At 38.9% G+C, this 16,582-nt stretch overlaps 1 pseudogene; it reads left to right on the top strand.

Moving 5' to 3' along the window:
• The first annotated feature begins 9,773 nt into the window (after positions 1-9,773).
• Positions 9,774-16,081, top strand: LOC113777135 (annotated as a pseudogene).
• The last annotated feature ends 501 nt before the right edge of the window (positions 16,082-16,582 follow it).

Raw genomic sequence — 16,582 nt, 5'->3', positions numbered from 1 at the left:
ATTTCACTTCCACGCCTCCGTAGCTCTTCTTCACTTCATTCCACGTCTTCTCTTCTGGAACCTTGCCTTCTCATTTCCTTAAGCTTAAGTTCTGCTTCATGACAATTGCCTCTCCTTATACAATCTTGTCCTCAAGATTCAAACTCAGGGAATTCCTTTTCAATTCGTTCAGCATCTTCCTGCGTAGCTGGTGTAGTACCCCACCAGTGAATGAGCCATTGTACAGCTGCGGCATTCTTCTTTTTGACAATTTTTCAATCTAGTACAGCCACTGGTTCCACTCTCAGGTGCCCCCTTTCATCCACATTGGGCAGTTGGAACACAGGAGCTGTATTGTTTCCCACCTTCTTCTTTAACAAGGACACATGGAAGACAAGATGTATCTTAGACCCTTCAGGCAGCCCAAGCCTGTATGCTAGCTTCCCTATCTTCTGTATAACCTGATAAGGTCCAAAATATTTGGCAGACAACTTGGTATTTCCCCTCAGCTCCACAGTAGTCTGTCTGTGAGGCTGCAACCTCAAGTACACCCAGTCTCCTACACTGAAGGTTCTCTCAGTCCTCTTCTGGTCAGCATACAACTTTATTCTATCTTGAGCCTCCTGAAGATTCCTTTTGAGTAGCCCATACAGTCTCTGCTTGTCCTTCAAATGATCTTCTATAGTGGCTGTGAGAACCTTAAAAAAAAAAAAAAGAGACATATATATATATACATGTTGCATTTGCATTTTAGACTCTTAATAACTTTTATTATTGATGGTTCTTAAATAAGTATGTGAAAATAATTTTTTTTTTTAAAAAATTACAAATAAGTAAATTGTGCAAAATATGAGATTATTTGAATTTTTGCTAAGATAAATTAATATTTCTTGACGTAGATTATTGCATTGCTTTAATATTAATTCTTTGAATTCCGATAGCTAATTCCAAGTGTTAATAACGTTAAGTGTCAACGGGAATCTAGAACTAAGATGAAAACGACTTAGGCCAAAACCCCTTATAATCACACTTAGGACGTTGAATCTCGATAATTTAATTTTTGCGAGACTAGTATGCTAGTAGGCTATCAAACTTCATTTGGGGTAAAATCTTGGAGTTAGGTTACGAATGAGGACTCAAGTGTATTTTATATTTTATTTCCATATATTATCAAAGGTTTTGCATATATCATATAACCGATTAATTTACATGCTTAATTGACTTTGTATAAATTAAATATATTTAAAAAAAATACCCTAATTTTAGAGTAAGAAAATCCTTATAGGGATACACCAATTAATAAGGTGAAGTTTGAGGCAATATTTGAAGATGATAAGATTCCAACTCCTTAGCAAATAAATACTTTAATGTTAAAAGACCATTATAGCCTCAACACTTGAATAAATAACCATGCAGCCATGGAACTTCCTAAAACAATCTCCAAATACAAACATTTCCATTCCTGCCGGTTTCATTCTCCACTATATCAACTACAACTCATCATCACACTTCCATTTCATTGGCTTATCCTGCCGTGAGCCGACCAAGAGTGAGGTGAGAGAGAGAGCCATCACAACATTGATTCTTCCTGCTTACCAAAGGCTGAGAGTAAAGGCATAGGAGGACCAAAAACTCTCCGTCCTTTCTCTGCAATTCTCGAGCTTCAATTAAGCAACAAGGAACACTAACTCAGCTAGCTAGAGAATCGAGTAGGAGGAGAAAATCTTTTCCAGCATAGGGGCCGTGAGGAGAAGAGGTAAAACATTGTTAAGTTTTCCTTAATAGCCTGCTACTTTGGTTCCTTACCGTCATAGCTTGAGCTAACATCAAGAAAAGAAGAGATTCACTGAGGAAAAGTTCATTAAAGCTGGAAGAATTTTGTTTAAGTTGCTGCATGTTGCCCGATGATGTTATGCTGCAAACTCCTGGTGGTTTCTCCTCAAAAACTTGTTAGATTATGTTTGCATGCATTAATATGCTCCCTAGTTTACATATCTTGACATGCATGCAGCCCTTGACTTAAATCAATGCCTGATAGGAGTAGATTATAAAGAAATTCTTGCTGGAATTCTTGATATGATGATGCATGATTGCTGATGGAGTGAAGCTGGAAATATGCAGTTTTCTTGCCAAGTGATTTGTTGAACCTGGTTAAAAACTTATTTTATGCACCACCTATTGCCTTAATCTAGCCACGTATGTGATTTTTACCAAATTATAGACAGGAAAAGATTGATTTTTGAAAGAAATATCAAGCTGGAATTTTCTGGACAAAGTGTTGCATGAAACCCGAGAGGATAAAGCTGTAATTTTCTTTTTTGGTTCTTTTCTTACAAAATTTTGCTGGATTTTGTCTAAAAGTACTCTATATACATTCTATCCCTCTCTTCATGACATGCATGTAGTGTTTTGCTTGAATCCAAATGAGATAAGTCTTGGTATTCGAACGAACCATGCTGAAAATTTCTGTTTATGTTAATATTTGAGAACCGATGGAGTAGAGCTGAGAATTTGCAGCTTGAACTCCATAATTTTGTCGGTATTGGTCAAGAACTCATTTCATATACCATTTATCTAAACATACATGTGGTATTTGTTGAGTTAAAAACAAGAAAAGACCGATATTTGGAGGAAACAACAAAGCGGGAAATTCTGTTTGAACTGTGGAGAATGAGCTCCATTTTTCCCAAATTTGTTCCAGAATTTGTTGAGTTTTATTAAGAATTCATTTCCTATGTCATTTACTTCAGTTATCTTGACATGAATAAAGTATATGGTTGGATTAAAGTAAGAAAATTGTGATTTTTTGGAAGAACTTAGGCAGAAAAGTTTTATTGGCTAAAGAACTTGAAATTTACAATTTTTGTTACATTTTGCTAGAGAAAAGTTAACATGCATGTTAGATTTAAATGTGAAATGAAGAGTTCATTTGCCTTAATCCTTGAATATTGGATAGAAAATGATTTAATCTTAGTCTAAACATCTTACAAGACTTTAAACTTGGTATATATGTATATTCTTTGGTTTCTGTTGAAATTTGACACTTGAATTATGTTAAAATTGCTGGTATGAATGTCATACTTAAATGTATGGATGGTTTGAATAAAAGTCTTATGATTTTAAAAGAGAAAAAGGAGTTTTTCACAAGTGAAAAATGAGTTTCCAGATTTTCGGATTTCACTGACCAGTCTCAGTAAAATGCTTATATCTTGGTGTAGGAAAATCCGATTGAGGTGCCGTCAGTGGCATTTGAAACTAGAATCATGGGCCTTTGTTCTGTAGAAATTCCATATTTTTCCTCCATGTGTACTGCTGTCCGTGACTCCTCAGAGTGGGCTGTCCTGCTTGAATGTCCCGTTTCTTCACGAAAATGAATTTTTGACTTGGATCGAATATTTAGCCTATTTGTGATTTGAATCTCTGAAAAGTGTCTTCTGGGATGTGATAGTACTAAAAATCTATTTTGCAACAGTATAACTTTCATAATTGTTTGATTTGTGGAACTCGAGTTACGAATTTTTAAACTTTACTGCTACTATTCATCTGCGGAGACACCTGAAGCATAGAAACGGGCTTCTTGACTTTAAAACCTCAAACGGCCTACTTCCAACCTCTCACCTTGATTTTTCCACTTCCTTGACATCAAATATATCTCTATTGAACTTCTCTTGCTAATGTATCTCTCAGTTCTTCAAAGCTTTACTCTTCTAACAAGTTACCTTAATTAAAACGGTCAAGACTTGTACTTAGCTTCTAGCCATCATTTCTGAATTTCCAAGTGAAGCTTACATGCTAAAATTGTCTTGTGTGTGAATGACATTGAGCCTAGTGAAAGGCTATTGTGGTAATCTGAGTTTAGATGTGTATCTAGCTAACTAAAATCTGAATTTCTAGAGTTATTTAAGAGTTAAGTTAGCCGTGACTTTCCTCTTTGTCTTGGGTTGAATTTCTGGTTGAATTGTAGTAGGAAGTGATTGTTGATGTCAAGAGCTAATGATCGGTGAAGCTCTTGGCCATTTGAGTAATTTTTACAAGAGTTAAATCCTTGGTGGAATTGTTTAAGTGGTTTGGCCGAAATGTACTTGGAAGGTCCATGAATTTTGGTTTGGAATCGTTTGATATCTTGGACTTCCTTTGTTTAATTTTGATTAGAATTGAATCTGTTGAGACCTAGGGCTAATGATTGATGAAACCCTAGTGAAATTGATATTTAAATTGTGATTTTGCTATATTGGCAACTTGGTATATAATGTGCAAATGAAGTGGGAATTGTAAAGTCCGTTTTGGTCGTTAGAATTTGAGTACTTTTAAACCAAGTTTGGTTGATCTATTTTGTCTTAATATCAAGCTATAGAAATTGAACATTGTACGATAATGCCAAATTTGAGTGTCTGGACTTTTAAAACCTTGCCGACTAGTTAATTCTTTTCTTTGCTTAAATTAGTTTTATTATCTTTAGGAAATAATTGCATTAACTTCCAAACTTTAAGTTTTTCATAAAATTATCCTTGGCTAGTTGTTTTAGAGAAAAATTGTTAAAAAAAAAACACTAGATTTGATTAATTTCAAAAAGAAAGGCTTAGAAAACTTGTTCGGCAAGAAAACTTGTTTGAACTAATTTGGATCACGTTTGCCAAAGAATCACACGAAACATTTTATTCCTTTACTAGTCTTGATTCTAAGAGATTTATTGATTTGTTCGAGAAAATAAACTATTTATATACTAGAGAATCTTTTATATTTATAAACCTAGAACTTGGATAGAAAACTTATAGTTCTTAAAACTTGGTTTTCTAGGTTTTAGCGAGGACGCGGATTTTGATTCCCAAGTTGACTTATGACTTCACTCTTGGTGAGTGTCCCTGCCTGTTTTATGACTATTTGGTTAAAGTGCTTTATCGACTCGTTGTGTGATAATTGCCAAAAATGATTGTTGATCCATCGAAGTGAGCAGTGTGAACTTTATCACACTAGCCTTTCGAGTGGTGACTTGCTTGAAGTGTTTTTCGTGAATATCTTGCTTGCGCTTGCTAAGTGCTAAATTATTAGGCAGGGGAATGTACCACACCTTAGGGGTGGGAGGGCCTCTTATCCTGACCTGGTAATCAAGTGTTGGACGTAAAGTCGTTGGGTGAATCCCTCGACCAGTCTATAAAGATCAAGTGTTGGACGTAAAGTTCGTTGGGTGAATCTCTCGACCAGTCTATAAAAATCAAGTGTTGGACGTAAAGTCGTTGGGTGAATCCCTCGACCAGTCTATAAGTGTTGGACGTAACGTCGTTGGGTGAATCCCTCGACCAGTCTAAGGTATACTCGAGTATTATCGCTTTCCTATTTATTTACTTCAGTCGAATCAATACGTGTTAATTGTTTTAAGTGATTGCATGTTTTTGGGGCACCACTGAGCTTTAGCTCACCCCACGTTCATTTGTTTTCCTTACAGGTCTTGAAGTTTGAGAGAATTTGAGCTGCTTATATTTTCTGTGAATGTAATTGAACAATTTAAATTCAATTTGCGGTTTGTAATGAATTCCAAATTAAACAAGGTAGTCTTGTTTTGGGTTGCCGCTTGAAGTTGGAAAATGTGTAAACCCTAATTCTGTCGTTTGGCTGGGATGTATACGTTTTTGTTGTGTGAAATTATATGTATTTGGGATGGTATGATTTTAATCCTTGTAAGTAACGCGTGAAGTGTTTAAGAGCCGTCGATTGGCTATCTTAAAAAGGCTGTTATCTTTGAAGTTAATGAGGTTTTAGTTATCAGTCTATTTGGAAGGAAACGGTGTTGTAATAGCTTAGGTTATTTTTCGGAAGGGTTTGGGCTAGATTGCATGCGTGAGTCCTGGCGAGAGCTAGGCAGACGGCCCGCCAACCCTCTGGTTCGCCTTAGGGGGAAGTGGGGTCGCCACAGTGGCCACCTTGGAGTGAGTGTAAGGCCCTAGTGCCAGTTGGGGAGGGGGTATCCCATATAGAGCTCCAAATGGACTCATTTGAATGGCAGAGTGGTAGGTGGTGTTATACCACCATTCAGCGAGAGAGAGCCGAGCATTCCATCTCTTAGGCTCTAGGTGAGTCATACACCTCAGGTACATCTCCAGCACTTGATTCACCCTCTCAGATTGGCCATCTGTTTGAGGATGGTATGCAGTGCTTAGGTCCAATTTAGATCCCAGCAAAGTGAACATCTCAGTCCAGAATTGGCTGGTGAATACCTTATTTCTATCTGAGAGCATGCTGAGAGGTACTCCATGTAGCTTACAAACCTGATCCAAGAATATCCTTGCCACTGTTGGTGCATCAAAGGGGTGTGACAAGCTGACAAAGTGAGCTAACTTGGTGAATCTGTCCACCACTACCATAATAGTGTTCTTCTTATCAGATGTGGGTAGCCCATCAATGAAGTCCATGGTGACATGGCTCCAAGAGTATTGGGGAATAGGGAGTGGCTGTAGGAGTTCTGGATAGGCTGTGTGCTCATCCTTGCGCTTCCTGCACGTATCACACTGTAGCACAGTATCCCTGATATCCCTATACATGCTTGTCCAGTAAAATAGTTGCCTGGTCCTGAGATAGTTGGCTTGTACTCCTGAGTGTTCTCTTAGCTGAGACTCATGTAATGTAGTAATAATCTTCCTTCTTACTTCTCTTGCTGTGCCAACTACTATCCTGCCTTTGTACCTGAGCACTCCATCCTGATAAGAGTAGTCTGGTGGACTACCAAAAGTGAGTAGCAGCTGCCTGATCAGGTTCTGTACCTTTTCATCCCCTTGATAGCTTTCTATAACTTCCTTCATCCATTCTGGAATAACACAAGTCAATTCAGTACAGTCTCCTTCCTCCCTGCTTGCTTTTTTGGATAGAGCATCTGCAACCACATTTTCTTTCCCTTTCTATATTGAATTTCATAACTCAGTCCTAATAGCTTGGTGAGCCATTTCTGCTGAAGTGTTGTGGTGACTCTTTGGTCTAGGAGGTACTTAAGACTCTGATGATCAGTTCTAATAATAAAGTGATTCCCCTCCAAGTAGTGCCTCCATTTGGTGACAGCAGTTACTAAGGCTAGCAATTCCTTCTCATAAATAAACATTCCCAAGTTTTTGGGTCCCAAGCTCTGGCTTAGGATTGCTATTGGTTTCCTGTCCTGCATTAACACTGCTCCAATACCTCTATAGCAAGCATCAGTCTCAACTTCAAAAGACTTAGTGAAATCAGGTAAAGCCAGCACAGGAGTGCTACACATTGCCAACTTTAGTTTCTGAAAAGCCTCATCTGCTTCTGCACTCCAGTAAAATCCCTCCTTCTTCAGTAACATGGTGAGGGCTTTTGCAATAGTTCCATACCCCATCACAAACTTCCTGTAATACCCTGTTAAGTCAAGGAATCCTTTAAGTTCTTTAACAGAAACTGGCTTGGGCCAGTTCATCATACTCTCCACCTTCTTAGGGTCTGCCATCACCCCTTTTTTCTGAGATAATGTGGCCAAGGTACTCCACCTCTGTTTGTGCAAATGAACATTTACTTCTTTTGGCATACAGCTGGTGCTCCTTCAGTATGTTCAGCACTTCTACTACCTGTTGAAGGTGTACTTCCAGGGTGGGGCTGTAGATCAATATGTCGTCAAAGAAAATCAAAACGTATTTCCTCAACTGATCCCTGCATGAGGTCTGGAATGTTGCTGGAGCATTAGTCAGGCCAAAGGGCATGAACTTGAACTCATATAGTCCTTGGTGAGTCCTAAAGCCTGTCTTGTGTCTGTCCTCTACCTTAACTCTGATTTGATGGTAGCCATCCCTCTGATCAATCTTTGTCAAGTATTTGGAGCCATGCAATTCATCAATTTGTCCATCTATCAGTGGCATAAGAAATGTCATTCAGAGTGAGCTCATTAAGCTGTCTATAATCCACACAAAACCTCTATCTTCCATCCTTTTTCTTAACTAGCAATACTGGGGATGCAAAATGGTTGCTGCTTGGTTGGATGATTCCCATTTGTAGCATCTCTTCACCAACCTCTCTATCTCTGATTTTTGTACATAGGGACATCTGTATGGCCTGATCTAGAATGAGGCAGCTCCTTCCTTCAATGGGATGCTATGGTCATGGCTCCTAACTGGAGGCATGCCTTGGGGTTCAGCAAATACTCCCTCAATCCTACCTAGCAAGTCCTTCATTTCTGCTAGTATTACTTCCAGACTCTCACTTTCCTCCTCTACTACATACAGCTGGGCAGTGATCCCATATGCTTGTTTCTTCTTCCATTTGGCCAATTTACTTCCCTTGATGGCCTTTAGTTTTAGCTCCCTGACTTCCCCTCTCAACTCCACTGGTTGTTTCCCCTATAGAAACCTCATGGAGAGTTGTTTGAAATCAAACTCAATAGGCCTATACCTGGCCAGCCAATCTACTCCCAAGACCATGTGACAACTCCCCAATTTTAATGTATTGAACTGATGCTGGAATTTATACCCCTGTACCTCCCACTGCAAAGTCCCTTGTAACTGTCTAGATTCCAACTTCTCTCCATTGGCAACATTGACTGTCATGGGTGTCCCAATGGTCTGTAGTTGTAAGGTCTCTGCTAACTTCTCATCAATAAAACAGTGAGTACTGCCACTGTCCACAAGTATTATGACCTCTCTTCCTATTATTCTACCCTTTAGTTTAATGGCCTTATGTTCAGTCCCCCATGCCAATGCATGGATAGATACCTCTATGTTCTCATTGCTTAGCTCTCCCTCAGGATAGTCACAGAATTCTTCTGTATCATTCCCTTGTCCCTCTTGTGTTTCACCTATACCTACAGACTCATCCACCAATATAAAATGCATGTGAGCTTGTTTGCAAACATGCCCCAAGGTGTATGGCTCAGCATATTTGAAACACAACCCATTTTCTCTCCTATAGCTAAGTTCAGAAGGAGTAATTTTTCTGAAGTGATCTACTGTATGAGCTCCTGTTCTATTGTTCTTATTAGGGATAGGTTTTGGTTTCTTATGCCGGAAGTTAGGTCACTTCATTTTAGTGTGTGGAGGGAAGTTCTATTTGTTAACAGGTGGGGTAGTGGGTGAGGAAGAGTATTTTTGCATCAGCTTTCCCTATGTTCTCCTAATGGCTTCTAGATTATTTTCTTGCAGTTTAGCAGCTTCAATGGTATCTGCTAAGGTAAGAGGTTTTGTCATCCTAACCATATTCACTATTTCCTTCTTCAAGCTACTAAGAAAACATGATTTTTAATAATAATCAGGTTGTCCAGGAAGGGATATCATTACCATGGATTTCACATACTCAAACCTCTCCAGGTACTCAGCTACACTCCCAGTCTGCATTAGTTTGTTAAACTCTTCTATGGCCTCTTCTGGATCTCCTTCTCCAAACCTCTCGCATACTGCCACTACAAGTTTCTTCCATGGAACTACTCCCCTTTCATGGTACACTACATGGAACCAGATATCTGCCTTCTCCTTAAAATGGAACTGAGCAATGTCTGATTTCATTCCCTTCTCTACCCCGTGGATCTGGAAATACTTGTTTGCCCTCTTGACCCACTCTCTGGGGTTATCGCCATCAAATATAGGGAAGTCCATCTTTGGTAGCCTGGCTCCCCATTTTCCCCCATCCTTTCAGTCTTATCTGTGGTTATGTCCATCCTTGAATCATTCCCAGAATTACTCCCTTCCACCTCCTTTCCTTTGTCATTTAACTTGGACATGATCTGAGCCATCATACTCATCATCTCTTCATACTTTTGGTCCAGATTCTTAATAGCCTTATTAGTACTTTCCTGTCGATGTTCTATGGCCCTCACTGCTTGCTCCAATCCATCACTCTTATTAGCGAAGGTTCTCACAACACTTCCCAAGTCAGTAAGATCCTTCTTGATGTCTTCCTATGATTTAGTCATCCCAATGGCTCGTAGGTAGCTCTGATACCACTGTAATGGTACCGAACCAGAGGGTAACTAACTCCCATAGCTTAAGGTTGAAGCAATGGAATAGTAATAGAAGTAAAAGCTAACTCTGAATTGATTGTGAATAAGATTGTATTAAGTAATAAACTCTGATACAAAAATGATGGTTACAGTGAAGAAGATGATCAGAAATGCAGGAAAACTTGAGGAAAAGGAAAGTAAAGAATGAGGGAGAAATCTCCCAAATCGATACACTGAATTCTGAATATTCTCTACTACTAATCATACAAAATCTCCTATATAAAGCCAACGACTGATAACTAACTTCCTACTGCTACAATCATATTGGGACACGTGTCCTGCTGATGTCAGAAGTTGTTACACCGTTGCAGTCACGTTCTTGAGCTGTTTTCTCAGTGAAAGCGTGATTTCACTTCCACGCCTCCGTAGCTCTTCTTCACTTCATTCCACGTCTTCTCTTCTGGAACCGCGGCTTCTCATTTCCTTAAGCTTAATTTCTGCTTCATGACAGGATGGAGAATGATTTTAAGGATGGGCAATGGATTGGTGGAGGGGTTTATTATAAAAAGCGCAGAGAAAAGCACAGACAGACGAAAGATAATGTTAAAGGGTTTTCCTCCAAACCTGACTTTAGTAAGCCTGTCAATTTTGTATCTACTGGTACCGTTATGCCCAATCAGGAAATTGATCGAAATTTAAAGGAGGAGAAGCTAGACGATGAGGAGGAAGTTGATCGAGTGTCAGCTGGCCTTGGTTTTGGTGCGAGTTCCTCTTCGTGGAAGGAAACAACGATGTTTATGGAGGATGGTGCTAGAAATAATGAGGATGACTTTTTACCCAAGTGCACTTGGGAGAAAGATCAAAGAAGGAGCTCAATTGAGACGCAGGAGGGAAAAGGAGCAATCGATGTTAGCCAAGTCTTCTCGATTGGGGAGGAAGGAACCTGAGCCAGGTGATGTGGGCTCCTTTGAGAAACATACGAAGGGTATTGGGATGAGATTGTTGGAGAAGATGGGTTACAAAGGAGGGGGACTGGGTAAAAATGAGCAAGGTATTTTGGTTCCAATTAAGGCTAAATTGCGACCAAAGAATATGGGGATGGGTTTTAATGACTACAAAGAGACTAATCTGCCAGCGGTGAAGGATTTAGAAGAGAAGGTTGTGACTCCTCCTGTTCAGCCTGGTGAGTTTCAGTCAAAAGAGGAGCTCTGGTCCAAGCAAGCCCGGATTAAGAAGGAGGTTTGTGTTACAGATGAGGAGTTGTTGGCGAAGAAGCAAGAGCAGAGCCTTGAAGTTGTGCAGAAAGTTTTCGACATGAGGGGGCCTCAGGTTCGTGTCTTGACAAGCTTGGAAAATCTAAATCTAAATCGTGAGCTTCAGCACAACATTAAGCTGATTGTGGATTTAGCTGAATTAGATATACAGAATATAGATCGAGACTTGAAAACTGAGCGGGAGACAGTAGTAAGTTTGCAGCAAGAGAGGGAGAAAGTCCAAAACCAAGCATCAAAGCAGAAGCAGCAGCTTGATAACATTGGAGATATACTTAATATATTGGAGCAGATTGGGGAACAGAGCACTTTGGGAACACTGACCCCAGATTCTTTGGCTAAGTTATTTTCGGACATGCAGAAACTACACAGAGAATACTATAAACTTTGCAAGTCATTTGTGGACATGCAGAAACGACACAGAGAAGAATATAAACTTTGTAAGCCATATGCTCTGCCCTTGTTTATCAGAGTATTTCAGGGTTGGGACCCTCTTCAGAATCCAACATATGGCCGAGAAATGGTATCCCAATGGAAGTCCCTTTTGCAAGAAGACTCTTTAAATTTCTCTGACGGTGCATCTCCTTACGAGCAACTGATTATGGAAGTTGTGTTTCCTGCTGTTAGAATATCTGGCACCAATACCTGGCAAGCAAGAGATCCTGAGCCAATGCTTCGATTTCTGGATTCTTGGGAAAAATCGCTGCCAACTACTATTGTTCAGACAATTCTGGACACAATTATCATGCCAAAATTATTAGCTGTTGTGGACTATTGAGATCCACGTCGAGAAACCATTCCTATCCATTCTTGGGTTCATCCATGGCTTCCTTTGTTGGGACACAGGTTAGAGGTCTGCTACCACGCAATTCGTGATAGATTGGAAAGTGTTTTGCATGCTTGGCATCCCAATGATATGTCAGCATACTACATTCTTTCACCTTGGAAGACTGTGTTTGATTCAGCCAGTTGGGAAAAACTAATGGTTCGGCATATAATGCCCAAATTGTTGACTGTCATGCATGAGTTCCAAATACACCCAGCAAATCAGAAACTCGATCAGTTCTATTGGGTTCGGACTTGGGTGACGGCCAACCCATCCATCACATGATTCATATAATGGATATTTTTTTCAACAAGTGGCAAGAGGTTTTGTATCACTGGTTATGTTCCAGTCCAAGTTTTGAGGAAGTGAGAAAATGGTACTCAGGCTGGAAGGATCTACTCCCACCTGAACTTCAAGCTAATCAGCACATTCGTCATAGACTGAATGTGAGAACCCGTAAATTTTCTTATTTTCGAGACTTTATTTTTATTTAATTGCTCCTTTTCTATATTTTCTTTATTAGAAAAATTTTCTAGATAATTTTTATGAGTAAATATAGTTTTTAAATCATTTTTCTAGTATAAGTTAGTTCATGAGATATTAGGAGTGTATACCGGGCGTGGGACCCGCAAGTACAGTAAGTTCGATAAAATTTGGCCAATTAGATTAAGTTTCGTATACCGGAATTAATTTACTAGGTGTTAAGAGGTAATTAGAGGTTACCAAATAGATTGGTGCTGGAGAGACAAAAAGATAGCTTTGAATCAAAAAGGTGACAAGTGTCACTTTGTGATTAAAGGTTGGACTTTGACCATTTACTAACTTTACCAAATAACCAAGAAATTGACCCAAAATTCATCATCATACATCTCTCTCTTGGTCGACTCTCTTAAGGAGAAAAAGAAAAGAAAAACCTCCAACTTTCTTCATCCAATCTTGCTCAATCTCATAATCTAACCGATAAAATTTCAAATCTCTCCATAAAAACCCTTTGCTAAGTAGTATTGAGGTAGTTGGTGGAGTGGTTTGGAAAGAGAAGGTGCTAAGTTATTTCTTTCCTTGAGTTTACAAGGTAAGTGGCTAAGGAATCCTTCTTTTGTTCTTGATAATGTTAAATTAGGGACTTGTGATAGTTAAACAGGTGATTTTGTGGAAGATTTCATGACTTTTGGTAGAGATTGATGAATTTTTGATTTTACGCATGATTTTTCTGATTTTATAGGATTAGTATTGGTTGGCCATGGATGATGGTCTAGTATGGTCTAGAATGAAGCTTTGGTGTGTTAATTGTAGCTATTTGCGGAAAATTTCCGCTTTGTACGGAAAATTTCATATTTAGAGTTTTGAATTGGGGCTTTTCTAAGGTTATTGTGGGACTCTTGAATTGGCTTGGTTTAAAGGGCAATGTAACCCTAAGAAGGTGTATTGAATGGCCTATGACTTGCAATTGTAATTGTGGTAGTGTTTGGGAAATATGAGTGATTGATTGTAGGATGGAAATCTGAAATTTTAAGGAGAAATGCTGTCCAAATTGTGGGTTCATATGCTTTCTTGGAATTGGATTGCTTTAAGGGTTAATTAGTGACCTTAGGGTTGTCTAAACCTTTAGCACCAAGTGTACCTTATATTACTTTCGAGTCTTATGGCTTTACATTAGTGATATGTGGTTTGGGTTTATGACTCGTATTCGAGCCTCATTGTGCTTTATTGAATGTTTTAGGGCGTGCCGGTGACGCAAGGCGTTCGTTGGACGGAAATTTGTGAAATCTCTCTTTGTTTGATTGGTGAGTGTACTACTCACATGATTGTTACTTCATGGCTTTGTTATACTTGAAATCTCTAATTTGAATGCTTGTATATACTGCTGAGATTGATTGAGTCGAGGGTGTACTTTATCACTCTCGCACTCTATGGCTTATGTGACTGCTTACTGTATCAAGCGAATGTCTCTTGAATATACTTGAACTGGTGTCATTTGGACGTGTATCCAACGACTCTTACTGTTAACTCTGAGCTCAACCCCATTAGTGGTCAATTGAATCAAACCAGCAAGGGTTTGGTCGAGAAAGTTGACAAGCCATGGGGATTGTTTATGTAGAATCATTGGGTATGAGACTCTTGATTCCGGTATACTCGAGTATTATCACTGTGAACTGATTGGGGCCCGGTAGGGGTTTGTGAGGTGGAAGGAATTGGAGAAAGTAGGGTCTACGGTATTGGTTACACCTTAAGCGTTGACGGAGGGTCAACGGGGCGAGATCAAGTACGGCAAGCGAGAAAAAGGGCTCTTGAGAGCCGACCATATCCTTTTAAACATTCTTATTGAAATATGGTGCTAGTTGATTCACTTATTGAATGTGTTTGGATTGAGTAGCTTTGTGCTTATATGAACTTCATTACTTGGGTGATGGTACCTCATTAGGCGAAAGCTCACTCTATTACCTTTGTTTTCCTTACAGGGATATGAGTAACCTTTTGGGAGACAGTGAATTTGGAAGCTGAGTTGAGCTAGTTTAATATACTTTTGTATAGCTCCTCGATGGTTGGAAAACCTTAAGTGCATTTTGATCCAACATCGCTTTTGAGTTGTAAATTTGGTACTCTACCTGTATAAACGTGTTTGGCCATGTTCATGTGTTATGTTGATTTGTAAATGCTAAATTCAAGGTTTATATGATTTGTTGATGAATGTTTGGGGTTTCTGACAGGTTCGACTTTTGAACGGCAAAAGAAAGTATTTATTAACCATGGAGAAATTATGTATATATTTTGAAAACCATAAGGGGTTGTATGTTTAAACATTAAAGCACAAGGAAGTTATATGGTAAAACATAAAACCATACGGGGTTAAAACATCATGCGTATTATGTTTATATACTTTGGTCATTTCATCCATTTAAGTTTTTAAATAAGGGTAATTTTGATATTTTCATAGGTTCCGTTACAAATGATTATTTTCGTTACTTTAACACTTCAATCCAAATTATGAGGAGGTTATATGAAAAATTGCTAAATCACAAGAGATAAAGTGTATTATTTTTTAATTTCTGCAATGGTATTCCAGAATTAGGAAGAACGAGAACTAATCAAACCATGATTACAATATTTAGATAAATGTAGTGTTGCTCTTTAACATGTAGGGCACTACATATCACTAAGGTTTTTTTGCATTGTAAATTTGTGTTATGTTATGAGTTGTAAATTTGGTACTCTACCTGTATAAACGTGTTTGGCCATGTTCATGTGTTATGTTGATTTGTAAATGCTAAATTCAAGGTTTATATGATTTGTTGATGAATGTTTGGGGTTTCGGACAGGTTCGACTTTTGAACGGCAAAAGAAAAATTATTGGCAGGAAAGGGCACAGGCGAATCTGGCCGAGAATCCGGCCAGAACTTGGCCGGATTGCTGGTCGGATTGCCTTGAAAATTTTGGAATCCGGGCAGTTGCCCTCTGCCTCCAATCTGGCCAAGAATCCGGCCGGATTGTGACGTGGCCGGCACTGTTCATGTGTGGCTCCGTTTTTTGTTTTTCGTTTTGCGAATTTTAAATCGTTTGAGCGCACTATTATCTTCTGGAACGTTTTAAATTGTGTTTAACTGCCTCGTTAGTCCTGGGGAGGCAGTCCGCTAACCCCTTTTGGTACGTTTAGGGGAAGGTGGGGCTGTCACACTGAATGTTGGCCTTGACATGATGAATCAAGCTGTTGAAGGCATGGAAGTGGTTCAACCTGGTTTGAGAGAGAATATATCCTACCTTAGGGTGTGTGAGCAAACACAGTTTGAGAAAGCTGCAGCTCAGGATCAAGAAAGAGCTTCTCAGCTGCAAGGAAGTAGTGGACTTGAGATGAGTTTGAAAGAAGTTATTGACGTGCATGCGCAGCAGAATTGTTTGCCCTTCAAGCCAAAACCAGGAAGAATGCAAGATGGTTACCAAATATATGGTTTTGGTAACATTGACGTTATCATTGACTCCCTCAATCAGAAAGTCTTTGCTCAGATAGATGATAGGTGATCTTTGGCATCTTTGGAGCAGCTCTTGGAGTTGCACAACCGTTCTGGTATAAAGCAGCATTAAGTGGCAATGGCATTCCTGTTGTAGGACATCTTTATTGTGGTTTAGGCAGGGAAACAGTGGATTTTTGTGATAGGTTGGTATGACCTTATCAGTTCATTTAATTTGTGAACAAAGTTGAATTGGCCAATTGCAAGTTTCAAAATCATTATGTAGTTCTTTATTGATTGTCTTATTTAATTTCTTTTGCTGCCATTCTGCCTTTTAGTTTCTAGGATCAGTTGCTGGAATTACTATCACAGCTATCTGAGTATTTTTTTTTATCAGTATATTGCTTAAAATAGCTGCTTGCTATAATATACAAATTGTAACCAATTAAATTCTCTGCTTATTTAGATTTCATCTTAGTGAAGGTGTGACTAAGATGCCGACTGTATATTAATTGATTGATTACAATTTTTATATTATAGAGAGCAGCTATTTGTACTAAGATGACGGTTATGTTTCTCATTGCTGATTTGTATGGTGACTGCTAGGTGACGAATGCCAGTGTACACTGTTACT

The sequence above is a fragment of the Coffea eugenioides genome, chromosome 7 (genome assembly GCF_003713205.1).
Source record: "Coffea eugenioides isolate CCC68of chromosome 7, Ceug_1.0, whole genome shotgun sequence".
NCBI classification, from domain to species: domain Eukaryota; kingdom Viridiplantae; phylum Streptophyta; class Magnoliopsida; order Gentianales; family Rubiaceae; genus Coffea; species Coffea eugenioides.
Note: the sequence above shows the minus strand (reverse complement) of the source record. Positions and strands in the feature narration are given on the sequence as shown.